The sequence below is a fragment of the Triticum urartu genome, chromosome 1A, assembly GCF_056163025.1.
Source record: "Triticum urartu cultivar PI428250 chromosome 1A, HENAU_Tu73, whole genome shotgun sequence".
NCBI classification, from domain to species: Eukaryota; Viridiplantae; Streptophyta; class Magnoliopsida; order Poales; family Poaceae; genus Triticum; species Triticum urartu.
Genome location: NC_141873.1, coordinates 379,518,610 through 379,531,012, shown reverse-complemented (window position 1 = coordinate 379,531,012; position 12,403 = coordinate 379,518,610).

Here is a 12,403-nt window from a genome sequence, read left to right as displayed (position 1 = left end):
ATCTTTGAAGAAGAAAAGGACAGAGGTCCTGCTTTATTACTTATCATAATATATACAACGTCAAGGTATGTACATTATGAGAGCCGGTGGCTCAAGTGTAGTAGGGCCAAAGATGAGCAATATTCCACGGTTGGCGAGTCTCCTCCTCCGACTTACGTGAGTCTTTGTGCTCTCGAACGTCGATAAGGTAATATGAACCGTTGTTTAAGTTCTTGCTGACCACAAAGGGTCCTTCCCAAGGTGGGGATAGCTTGTGCGCATCAGATTGATCCTGGATGAGCCGGAGCACCAGGTCACCTTCTTGAAAGGTTTTGGACTTAACCCGGCGGTTGTGATAATGGCGCAGGTCCTATTGGTAAATCGCTGAGCGAGCCGCTGCCAAGTCTCGCTCTTCATCTAATAAGTCAAGCGCGTCTTGACGGGCTTGTTCGTTATCAGCTTCCACATAAGCCGCCACGCGGGGCGAGTCATGACTAGGCAGGACTGCTTCTGCTCCATAAACCATGAAGAAAGGTGTATAACCCGTAGACCTGTTAGGGGTGATATTGATGCTCCATAGTACCGAGGGTAACTCCTCTACCCAACAACCCGGCGTCTGTTGTAAAGGAACCATAAGCCAGGGCTTGAGACCTTTTAAGATTTCCTGATTTGCTCTCTCATCTTGACCATTGCATTGAGGGTGAGCTACTGATCAAACATCAAGCCAGATATGCTCACGTTGACAAAATTCCTCCATAGCGCCTTTGGACAGATTAGTACCATTGTCGGTGATAATGATTTGTGGAAAGCCAAAACAAAAGATCACTTTTTTCATGAACTGAACCACCGTGGCTGCATCACACTTACTAACTGGCTCTGCCTCAACCCATTTTGTGAATTTGTCAACTGCCGCCAAAAGATGTGTCTTTTTATCCTTGGATCTTTTGAAAGGTCCAACCATATCGATCCCCCAAACTGCAAACGGCCAAGTAATTGGAATCATCCGCAATTCTTGAGCCGGCACGTGCGCTCGTCGTGCAAACTTTTGACACCCATCGCACCTACTGACCAGATCTTCCGCATCAGCGTGAGCCGTTAGCCAGTAAAAACTGTGGCGGAAAGCCTTGGCCACAAGAGACTTTGAACCGGCATGATGGCCACAATCTCCTTCATGGATCTCATGAAGAATTTCTTGACCTTCTTCAGGAGAGACACAACGTTGAAATGCTCCGGTGACACTGCGTTGATACAACTCACCATTGGAAATTGGCATTGACTTAGACCGTCGGGTTATCTGTCGAGCCAAGGTCTCATCCTCCGGCAACTCACCCCGGGTCATGTAAGCCAAATATGGCACTGTCCAATCTGGAATGACATGAAGAGCCGCCACCAATTGTGCTTCTGGGTCTGGAATAGCCAAGTCCTCTTCTGTAGGCAACTTGACACAAGGGTTATGCGGAACATCTAAAAAGGTGTTAGGCGGCACCGGCTTACGCTGAGATCCCAACCGGCTTAAAGCATCGGCTGCTTCATTCTTTCTGCGGTCAATATGCTCCACCTGATAACCCTTGAAGTGTCCAGCAACAGCGTCAACCTCACGGCAATAAGCCGCCATGAGAGGGTCCTTGGAATCCCACTTGCCTGATACTTGCTGAGCCACCAGATCTAAGTCGCAGTGGCACCGTACACGGCTTAAACTCATCTCTCTAGCCATTCGAAGCCCATGGAGTAAGGCCTCATACTCAGCTACATTGTTAGTACAAGGAAACATCAATCACAACACATAACAAAATTTGTCACCTCAAGGAGAAGTTAAAACAACTCCAGCCCCCGAGCCCTCCAATTGTCTGGACCCATCAAAATGAATCGTCCAATATGTGTTGTCTGGCTTCTCTTCAGGTATCTGCAACTCCGTCCAATCATTAATGAAGTCCACCAGTGCTTGAGATTTTATGGCAGTATGTGGCACATACTTTAAACCATGAGACCCAAGTTCAATGGCCCACTTGGCGACTCGTCATGTGGCTTATCTATTTTGAATAATATCTCCTAAAGGAGCAGAGCTAACCACAGTGATAGGATGACCCTGAAAGTAATGATTAAGCTTCCGGCTTGCCATGAACACCCCATAAACAAGCTTCTGCCAATGTGGATATCTCTGTTTGGACTCAATGAGCACTTCACTAACATAATAAACCAGTTGTTGAACCGGATGTTCCTTGCCAGCCTCCTTGCGCTCGACAACAATGGCCACATTGACAGCACGTGTGTTAGCAGCCACATATAACAACAGTGGCTCCTTCTCAACCAGAGCAGCAAGAACCAACGGTTCAGCGAGCAGTCTTTTCAGATCTTCAAATGCAGAATTAGCAGCGTCACTCCAGACAAAATCATCCATCTTCTTCATCATTTGATACAACGACATAGCCTTCTCACCCAACCGACTTATGAACCGGCTCAAAGCTACAAGACGACCCGCCAGCCGCTGAACGTCATTGATGCACGCCGGTTTAGCCAAAGATGTAATCGCCTTTATTTTTTCCGGGTTAGCCTCAATGCCTCTGTTAGACAGCAAAAAGCCCAAAAGCTTGCCAGCTGGGACTCCAAAAACGCACTTGGCCAGGGTAAGCATCATCTTGTAGACCCGAAGGTTATCAAAGGTTTCCTTCAGATCAGCTACCAGGGTTTCCTTCTCTCTGGATTTCACCACTATATCATCCACATAAGCATGAACATTCCGCCCAATCTGATTATGAAGACAATTCTGTATGCACCGCTGATAAGTCGCATGGGCACTCTTAAGCCCAAAAGGCATAGACACATAGCAGAAGGCTCCAAATGGAGTAATGAAAGTCATCTTCTCCTGGTCCTTAACTGCCATTTTGATCTGATGATAACCAGAATAAGCATCCAAAAAACTCAACCGCTCACAACCCGCCGTAGCATCAATGATTTGATCAATATGAGGGAGAGCAAAAGGATCAGCCGAACAAGCCTTGTTTTAATCGGTGTGATCCACACACATACACCAAGTGTCGTTCTTTTTTAGCACAAGCACCAGGTTAGCCAACCACTCTTGGTGAAAAACTTCAACATAAACCCGGCCGCCAAGAGCCGGGCCACCTCTTCTCCAATAGCTTTGCGCCTTTCTTCGTTGAACCGCCGAAGAAACTGCCTGACCTTCTTAACTTGGGATCAATATTGAGAGTGTGCTCAGCGAGTTCTCTTGGTACACCTGGCATATCAGAGGGCTTCCATGCAAAGATGTCCCGATTCTCGCGGATGAACTCGATGTGCGCGCTTTCGTATTTGGAATCCAAGTTAGCACTGATGATGAATTGTTTGGATGAGTCGCCAGGCACAAAATCAATCATCTTGGTATCGTCGGCTGACTTAAACTTCAACACCGGCTCATGCTCCGTGGTTGGCTTTTTCAAAGACGTCATATCTGTCGGGTCAACATTGTCTTTGTAGAACTTTAACTCCTCCGTCGCGCAAACAGACTCAGCGCAAGCAGCATCGCCTTCCTCACGCTCCAAGGCTATTTTCCGGCTTCCATGTACTGTGATAGTACCTTTATAACCCGGCATCTTGAGCTGCAGATAAACATAACACGGCCGCGTGATACGTCTCCAACGTATCTACTTTTCCAAACACTTTTTCCCTTGTTTTGGACTCTAACTTGTATGATTTGAATGGAACTAACCCGGACTGACGTTGTTTTCAGCAGAATTGCCATGATGTTGTTTTATGTGCAGAAAAAAAAAGTTCTCAGAATGACCGGAAACTCCACGGAATACCTTACAATAAATAATAAAAAATCCTCGCCAAAGATGAAGACCAGGGGGGCACACCCTTCTCACGAACGTGGGGGGCGCCCACCCTAGGGCGCGCCCCCTACCTAGTGGGCCCCCTGTTGCGTCTCCGACTCCAACTCCACCTCCATATATTGAGTTTTGGGGAGAAAAAAATAGGAGAGAAGATTTCATCACGTTTTACGATACGGAGCCGCCGCCAAGCCCTAAAACCTCTCGGGAGGGCTGATCTGGAGTCCGTTCGGGGCTCCGGAGAGGGGGATTCGTCGTCGTCGTCATCATCAACCATCCTCCATCACCAATTTCATGATTCTCACCGCCATGCGTGAGTAATTCCATCATAGGCTTGCTGGACGATGATGGGTTGGATGAGATTTATCATGTAATCGAGTTAGTTTTGTTAGGGTTTGATCCCTAGTATCCACTATGTTCTGAGATTGATGTTGCTATGACTTTGATGCTTAATGCTTGTCACTAGGGCCCAAGTGCCATGATTTCAGATCTGAACCTATTATGTTTTCATCAATATATGAGTGTTCTTGATCCTATCTTGCAAGTCTATAGTCACCTATTATGTGTTATGATCCGTTAACCCCGAAGTGACAATAATCGGGATACTTACCGGTGATGACCGTAGTTTGAGGAGTTCATGTATTCACTATGTGCTAATGCTTTGTTCCGGTTGTATATTAAAAGGAGGCCTTAATATCCCTTAGTTTCCATTAGGACCCCGCTGCCACGGGAGGGTAGGACAAAAGATGTCATGCAAGTTCTTTTCCATAAGCACGTATGACTATATTCGGAATACATGCCTACATTACATTGATGAACTGGAGCTAGTTCTGTGTCACCCTATGTTATGATTGTTACATGATGAACCACATCCGGCATAATTATCCATCATTGATCCGATGCCTACGAGCTTTCCATATACTGGTTTACGCTTATTTACTTTCCCGTTGCTATTGTTACAATCACTACAAAATACCAAAAACATTACTTTGCTTTCGTTACTCTTTTGTTACCATTACCATCACTATCATATTACCTTGCTACTAAACACTTTGCTACAGATACTAAGTTTCCAGGTGTGGTTGAATTGACAACTCAGCTGCTAATACTTGAGAATATTCTTTGGCTCCCCTTGTGTCGAATCAATAAATTTGGGTTGAATACTCTACCCTCGAAGCCTGTTGTGATCCCCTATACTTGTGGGTTATCAAGACTAATTTCTGGCGCCGTTGCCGGGGAGCATAGCACTATTCTTTGAGTCACTTGAGATTTATATCTGCTGGACACTATGAAGAACTTGAGAGATCCAAAAACCAAGATCTATCCCTCAACTACGAGGGGAGGTAAGGAACTGCCATCTAGCTCTGCACTTGATTACCTTCTGTTATGAGTAAATTTGCGACACCTACACCTACTTCTGCTATTCATTCTGATATGTCACATGTTATTGATGATGCCACTTCTGCTATGCATGATACTTATGATGAAATTACCAATATCCCTGATACTACTATGCCACTTATTGATTTTCTCGATGAACAACTTGCTAGGGCTAGAGAAATTGAAAATATTGAATCTGATTATGAAGATGAAAGTGATGATGAAGAATCACTTGTTATTCCTGAGGGTTATTTATTTGATCAAGAGGCTTCTTTTGCCATTTTAGCTTGCAAAAATAGAACTGAACTTAAAAAATTATTAGCTAAATGGAGTAAGCAATCTCTAAATGCTAGGATGAAACCTGGCCCTGCTTTTGCTACTTCACCCATCTTTGTTACTGATAAGGACTATGAATTCTCTGCTGATCCTGATATAATTACTTTGGTTTAATCTGATCCTTTTCATGGCTATGAATCTGAAACTGTCATGGCACATCTTACCAAATTAAATGATGTAGCCACCCTGTTCACTAATGATGAGAGATCTCGCTACTTTTATATCCTTAAAATATTTCCGTTCTAATTAAAGGGTGATGCTAAGATATGGTTTAATTCTCTTGATCCTAGTTGTGTGCGTAGTCCCCGGGATATGATCTATTACTTCTCTGCTAAATATTTCCCTACTCATAAGAAACAAGCTGCTTTAAAGGAAATATACAACTTTGTGAAAATTAAAGAAGAGGGTCTCCCACAAGCTTGGGGGAGGCTTCTCAAGTTACTTAATGCTTTGCCTGATCATCCTCTTAAGAAAAATGAAATACTTGATATCTTTTATAATGGACTAACCGATGCTTCCAGAGATTACCTGGATAGTTGTGTTGGTTCTCTTTTTAGGGAAAGAACACCGGATGAAGCTGAAATCCTATTGAATAATATGTTGACAAATGAAAATAGTTGGGCACCTCCTGAGCCAGCTCCTGCTCCAATTAATGAGCCTATTCCTAAACCAACTCCGAAGAAGAGAGGTATTCTATTTCTCAGTCCTGAAGATATGCAAGAGGCAAAGAAATCTATGAAAGAAAAAGGTATTAAAGCTGAAGATGTTAAGAATTTACCTCCTATTGAAGAAATACATGGTCTTAATTTACCGCCTGTCGAAGAAACATATGATCTTAATCATTTATTTATTGAAGAACCTCCTGATCCCGATAACCCGACACAGGTAGTAAAGGTAAATTCTCTCTATAGATATGATAAAGTCATAATCCCATTTACTAAAATTGCTAGCCCATTCTTAGATGAGTTTGATAAATTTATGGCTAAGCAAGAAGACATTAATGCTTATTTTGGTAGACAATTAAAATACAATTCAAATATGCTTGGACACTTGGGTGACTATATGGCTAATGTCAAAGGTGAACTTAAACTTATTAGTAAACATGCTTCCATGGTTACCACTCAAGTAGAACAGGTACTTAAAGCTCAAAAAGAATTGCTCAATGAAATGAATAGTAAGGAAAATGATTATGCAGTTAGAGTGGCTACTAGAACTGGTAGAATGACTCAGGAACCTTTGTATCCTGAAGGCCACCCTAAGAGAATTGAGCAAGATTCTCAGAGAAATAAAATTGATGCACCTAGTTCTTCTAAAAGGAAGAAAAAGAAGAATGATAGAACTGTGCAAACTTCTAGTGAACCTACTGCTGAACCACCTGATAATCCAAATGATATTTCTATTTCTGATGCTGAAACACAATCTCGCAATGAACATGAACCTAATGAAAATGTTAATGATGATGTTCATAATGATGCTCAACCTAGTAATGATAATGATGTAGAAATTGAACCTGCTGTTGATCTTGATAACCCACAATCAAAGAATCAACGTTATGATAAGAAAGACTTTGTTGCTCGGAAACATGGTAAAGAAAGAGAACCTTGGGTTCAGAAACCCATGCCTTTTCCTCCCAAACCATCCAAGAAAAAGGATGATGAGGATTTTGAGCGCTTTGCTGAAATAATTAGACCTATCTTTTTGCGTATGTGATTAACTGATATGCTCAAAACTAATCCTTATGCTAAGTACATGAAAGATATTATTACAAATAAAAGAAAGATACTGGAAGCTGAAATTTCCATCCTGCTTGCTAATTATACTTTTAAGGGTGGAATACCAAAGAAACTTGGATATCGAGGAGTACCTACTATACCATGCTCCATTAAAAGAAACTATGTTAAAACTGCTTTATGTGATCTTGGAGCCGGTGTTAGTGCTATGCCTCTCTCTTTATATCATAGACTTGACTTGAATAAGTTGACACCTTCTGAAATATCTTTGCAAATGGCTGATAAATCAACTGTTATACCTATCGGTATTTGTGAGGATGTGCCTGTTGTGGTTGCAAACGTTACTATTTTAACGGACCTTGTTATTCTTGATATTCCCGAGGATGATAGTATGTCTATTATTCTTGGAAGACCTTTTCTTAATACTGCAGGAGCTGTTATTGATTGCAACAAAGGCAATGTCACTTTTCATGTTAATGGTAATGAGCATATGGTACACTTTCCGAGGAAACAACCTCAAGTTCACAGTATCAATTCTATTGGAAAAATTCCATCGATTATATTCCCATGTTTTGAATTTCCTCTTCCTACCGTCAAGAAGAAATATGATATACTATTGTTGGGGATGTCCATATCCCCGTTGAGGTAACCTAGTGTTATTCGAAATTTCTCCAGTTTCATGTTAATCGGAATGAGTTTGTTAACAAGACTTGATCAACCTTGTTAGTGGATTCCTTTTGATGATCATGAGATGGATGAAACTAGAAGACACAACTTTCTGTATCCCACTTTTACTTTTTGTTATTTACTTTAAATAAAATAAAATAAATATTTTTCTGTTTGTTATCTGATTATTCGTGCAATATAAAAATACCTCAAAAATAAAAGTTCTCCAAATGCCCTAAAAATTAAATATGATTTTTTCTAGAATATTTGAGGATTTATGGAACAAAGAACATACCAGGGGGGCCAGCCACCTTGCCACGAGGGTGGAGGGTGCGCCTACCCCCCTAGGGCGCGCCCCCCTGCCTCGTGGGCCCACGGTGGCCCTCCTCCACTTATTCCTGCACCCATCCTCTTCTTATTCCTCCCAAAAACACGAAAAACCAACTCAAGCACGAGTTCCAGCCCCTTTTGCTGCCATTTTCGATCTCCTTGCTCAAAGCACCTCTCACAAACTGCTTGGGGAGATTGTTCCTTGCTATGTTACTCCTCCATTGGTCCAATTAGTTTTTGTTCTAGTGCTTTATTCATTGCAAATTTTTGCTGCTTAGATGACCCTGTTCTTAAGCTTGCATGTCAAATTTATATGGTCAACAGTAGTTTTCATGCATGATATAGGCCCTAGGCACTTGTAGGAGTAGTTGCTATCAATATTATTGAGTTTGGTTTACTTTTATTTTGAAGTTACTAAAAATTTCAGAATTTTTTAGAGGAAGAAAATGTTTAGGAAGATGTTCCAAGGTGGTTCTTCAAAGAAGCAAGGACCCAGGCTTGCAATGCGTGATGCTGACGATGAGCCACCAAGAGATGCTCCGGTGCATCCTTGCGAGTGGCCTTCTGAAAATTTTATGGATCAAGCGGGAATAAAAGAAGAATTCAACGCATATTTGCGTAACGCTGATCTTGTGGGCTTCATGGAAGAGAAGTGCAGTCGGTATCATAACCTCACTAGTTCCTTTGTGAGGAGGTTTGAATTTTCCACTTCACGCAAGAGGAGGATATACTATTACCAGAGAGGAGGCAGATGAGTACGAGACCAGAGCGGAGGCCGCTCGTCGCCACACTGCAGCTCAGGAGGCGATAGCCGCTGCATCACAGTACGACCCCAACAACTATTATTATGGATATCCGCCAGGCCAGCCGTGGCCATAGACCAACTTAGGCCAAAAGCCTAAGCTTGGGGGAGTACGTATTTCTCACCGACATTACATTTATGTTCACACACACTCATTGCTAGATGTCGGTGCTCATACTTTTTCATTGTATCATCCATGCTAGTTTACTTTCCTTTTTATGCTTTGTTCTTGTGTGTTTAATAAACCTTAAGAAAAACCAAAAAAATTTAGTTGTAGCTTTTAATTAATTTACCTTCCATGCTTGTAGTAGTAACTAAAAAGAAAACCCAAAAATATTTCCCGTTCTTCTTTTGCGTGTTGGGAGCTTTCCCATGTAAATAGTTTTATGTCTTTTCTTTTCTTTGGGGGTCGATAGGAGAAGACCATAATTAAAATTGTTGAAGTGGCTCTTATATGCATTATTGTTGATCTGACAAAAGAGCCCATATTGTCTTGTCTTCTCCTATTTATTGAATGCTCGCAGATTCCAGCTTAGTCCAATGCACGTGCACTCTTATTATTATTCACATCGTTCGATCGTGCAAGTGAAAGGCAATTATGATGATATATGATGGACTGACTGAGATGAGAAAAGCTGGTATGAACTCGACCTCTTTTGTTTTTGTAAATATGATGAGTTCATCGTTCTTGATTCAGCTTGTTATGAATAAACATGTTTGCAATGACAACTAGAGATCATAGTTGCTTGTGCCATGCTTGATTAGCTATGAGTTATAATGGTTTACCTTGCGTGCCAACATGCTATTGAAATGGTTATGATGTGGTATGATAGGGTGGTATCCTCTTTTGAATGATTTAAGTGACTTGACTTGGCACATGTTCACGCATGTAGTTGAAACAAATCAACATAGCCTTCACGATATTTATGTTCATGGTGGATTATATCCTACTCATGCTTGCATCCAATGTTTATTAATTTTAATGCATGTACATGGATGTTGTCGCTCTCTAGTTGGTCGCTTCCCAGTCTTTTTCGAGCCTTCACCTGAACTAAACGAGAATACTGCTTGTGCATCCAATCCCTTAAACCCCAAAGTTATTCCAGATGAGTCCACTATACCTTCCTATATGCGGTATCTACCTGCCGTTCCAAGTAAATTTGTATGTGCCAAACTCTAAACCTTCAAATAAATATCCTGTTTTGTATGCTCGAATAGCTCATGTATCAACTAGGGCTATCTGTATCTTCCATGTTAGGCGGGTTATTCTCAAGAGGAGTGGACTCCGCTCCTCACTCACGAGATAAATGGCTGGTCATCGGGATGCCCAGTCCCATGCTTTATGCAAACTAAATCAAAATAATTGCAAACAAAACTCCCCCTCGGACCTGATGTATGTTGGAGGCACTCGTTGTTTCGAGCAAGCCATGGATTGATGTTTGTTAGTGGAGGGGAGTATAAACTTTACCATTCTGTTTGGGAACCGCCTATAATGTGTGTAGAATGGAAGATATCGCCATCTCTTGGTTGTTATGTTGACAATGAAAGTATACCACTCAAAATATTAATTATCTCTATTTCAAAACCGAGCTCTGGCACCTCTACAAATCCCTGCTTCCCTCTGCGAAGGGCCTATCTATTTACTTTTATGCTGAGTCATCACCCTCTTATTAAAAGCACTAGCTGGAGAGCACAGCTGTCATTTGAATTCATTACTATTAATATATATTGGGTGTGACTATGATTGGATCTCTTTTACCATGAATTACAGTGTCTAGTCAGTCCTTGATCTTTAAAGGTGCTCTGCATTTATGTTTTGCGGTCTCAGAAAGGGTTAGTGAGATACCATCTTGTTATATCATATTATGATTGTTTTGAGAAAGTGTTGTCATCCGAGATTTCTTATTATGGCTTGCTAGTTGATTATGCTACTGATATGAGTAATTATGAGATCTGAGAATTATTGCAAATGTGGTTAGTTATAATCTTTGCTGAAAACTTGAATGCTAGCTTGACATATTTACAACAACAAGAGCAAACAGAGTTTGTAAAAGTTTTTCTTTATTTCTTTCAGTTTGTCAACTGAATTGCTTGAGGACAAGCAATGGTTTAAGATTGGGGAGTTGATACGTCTCCAACGTATCTACTTTTCCAAACACTCTTGCCCTTGTTTTGGACTCTAACTTGTATGATTTGAATGGAACTAACCCGGACTTACGCTGTTTTCAGCAGAATTGCCATGATGTTGTTTTATGTGCAGAAAACAAAGGTTCTCGGAATGACCTGAAACTCCACGGAATACCTTACAATAAATAAAAAAATCCTCGCCAAAGATGAAGACCAGGGGGCCCACACCCTTCTCACGAGGGTGGGGGCGCCCCCCCCTAGGGCGCGCCCCCCTTCCTCGTGGGTCCCCTGTTGCGTCTCCGACTCCAACTCCACCTCCATATATTGAGTTTCGGGGAGAAAAAAATAGGAGAGAAGATTTCATCGCGTTTTACGATATGGAGCCGCCGCCAAGCCCTAAAACCTCTCGGGAGGGCTGATCTGGAGTCCGTTCGGGGCTCCGGAGAGGGGGATTCGTCGCCGTCGTCATCATCAACCATCCTCCATCACCAATTTCATGATGCTCACCGCCGTGCGTGAGTAATTCCATCGTAGGCTTGCTGGACGGTGATGGGTTGGATGAGATTTATCATGTAATCGAGTTAGTTTTGTTAGGGTTTGATCCCTAGTATCCACTATGTTCCGGGATTGATGTTGCTATGACTTTGCTATGCTTAATGCTTGTCACTAGGGCCCGAGTGCCATGATTTCAGATCTGAACCTATTATGTTTTCATCAATATATGAGTGTTCTTGATCCTATCTTGCAAGTCTATAGTCACCTATTATGTGTTATGATCCGTTAACCCCGAAGTGACAATAATCGGGATACTTACCGGTGATGACCGTAGTTTGAGGAGTTCATGTATTCACTATGTGCTAATTCTTTGTTCCGGTTCTCTATTAAAAGGAGGCCTTAATATCCCTTAGTTTCCATTAGGACCCCGCTGCCACGGGAGGGTAGGACAAAAGATGTCATGCAAGTTCTTTTCCATAAGCAGGTATGACTATATTCGGAATACATGCCTACATTACATTGATGAACTGGAGCTAGTTCTGTGTCACCCTATGTTATGATTGTTACATGATGAACCACATCCGGCATAATTATCCATCATTGATCCGATGCCTATGAGCTTTCCATATACCGGTTTACGCTTATTTACTTTCCCGTTGCTATTGTTACAATCACTACAAAATACCAAAAACATTACTTTGCTTTCGTTACTCTTTTGTTACCATTACCAT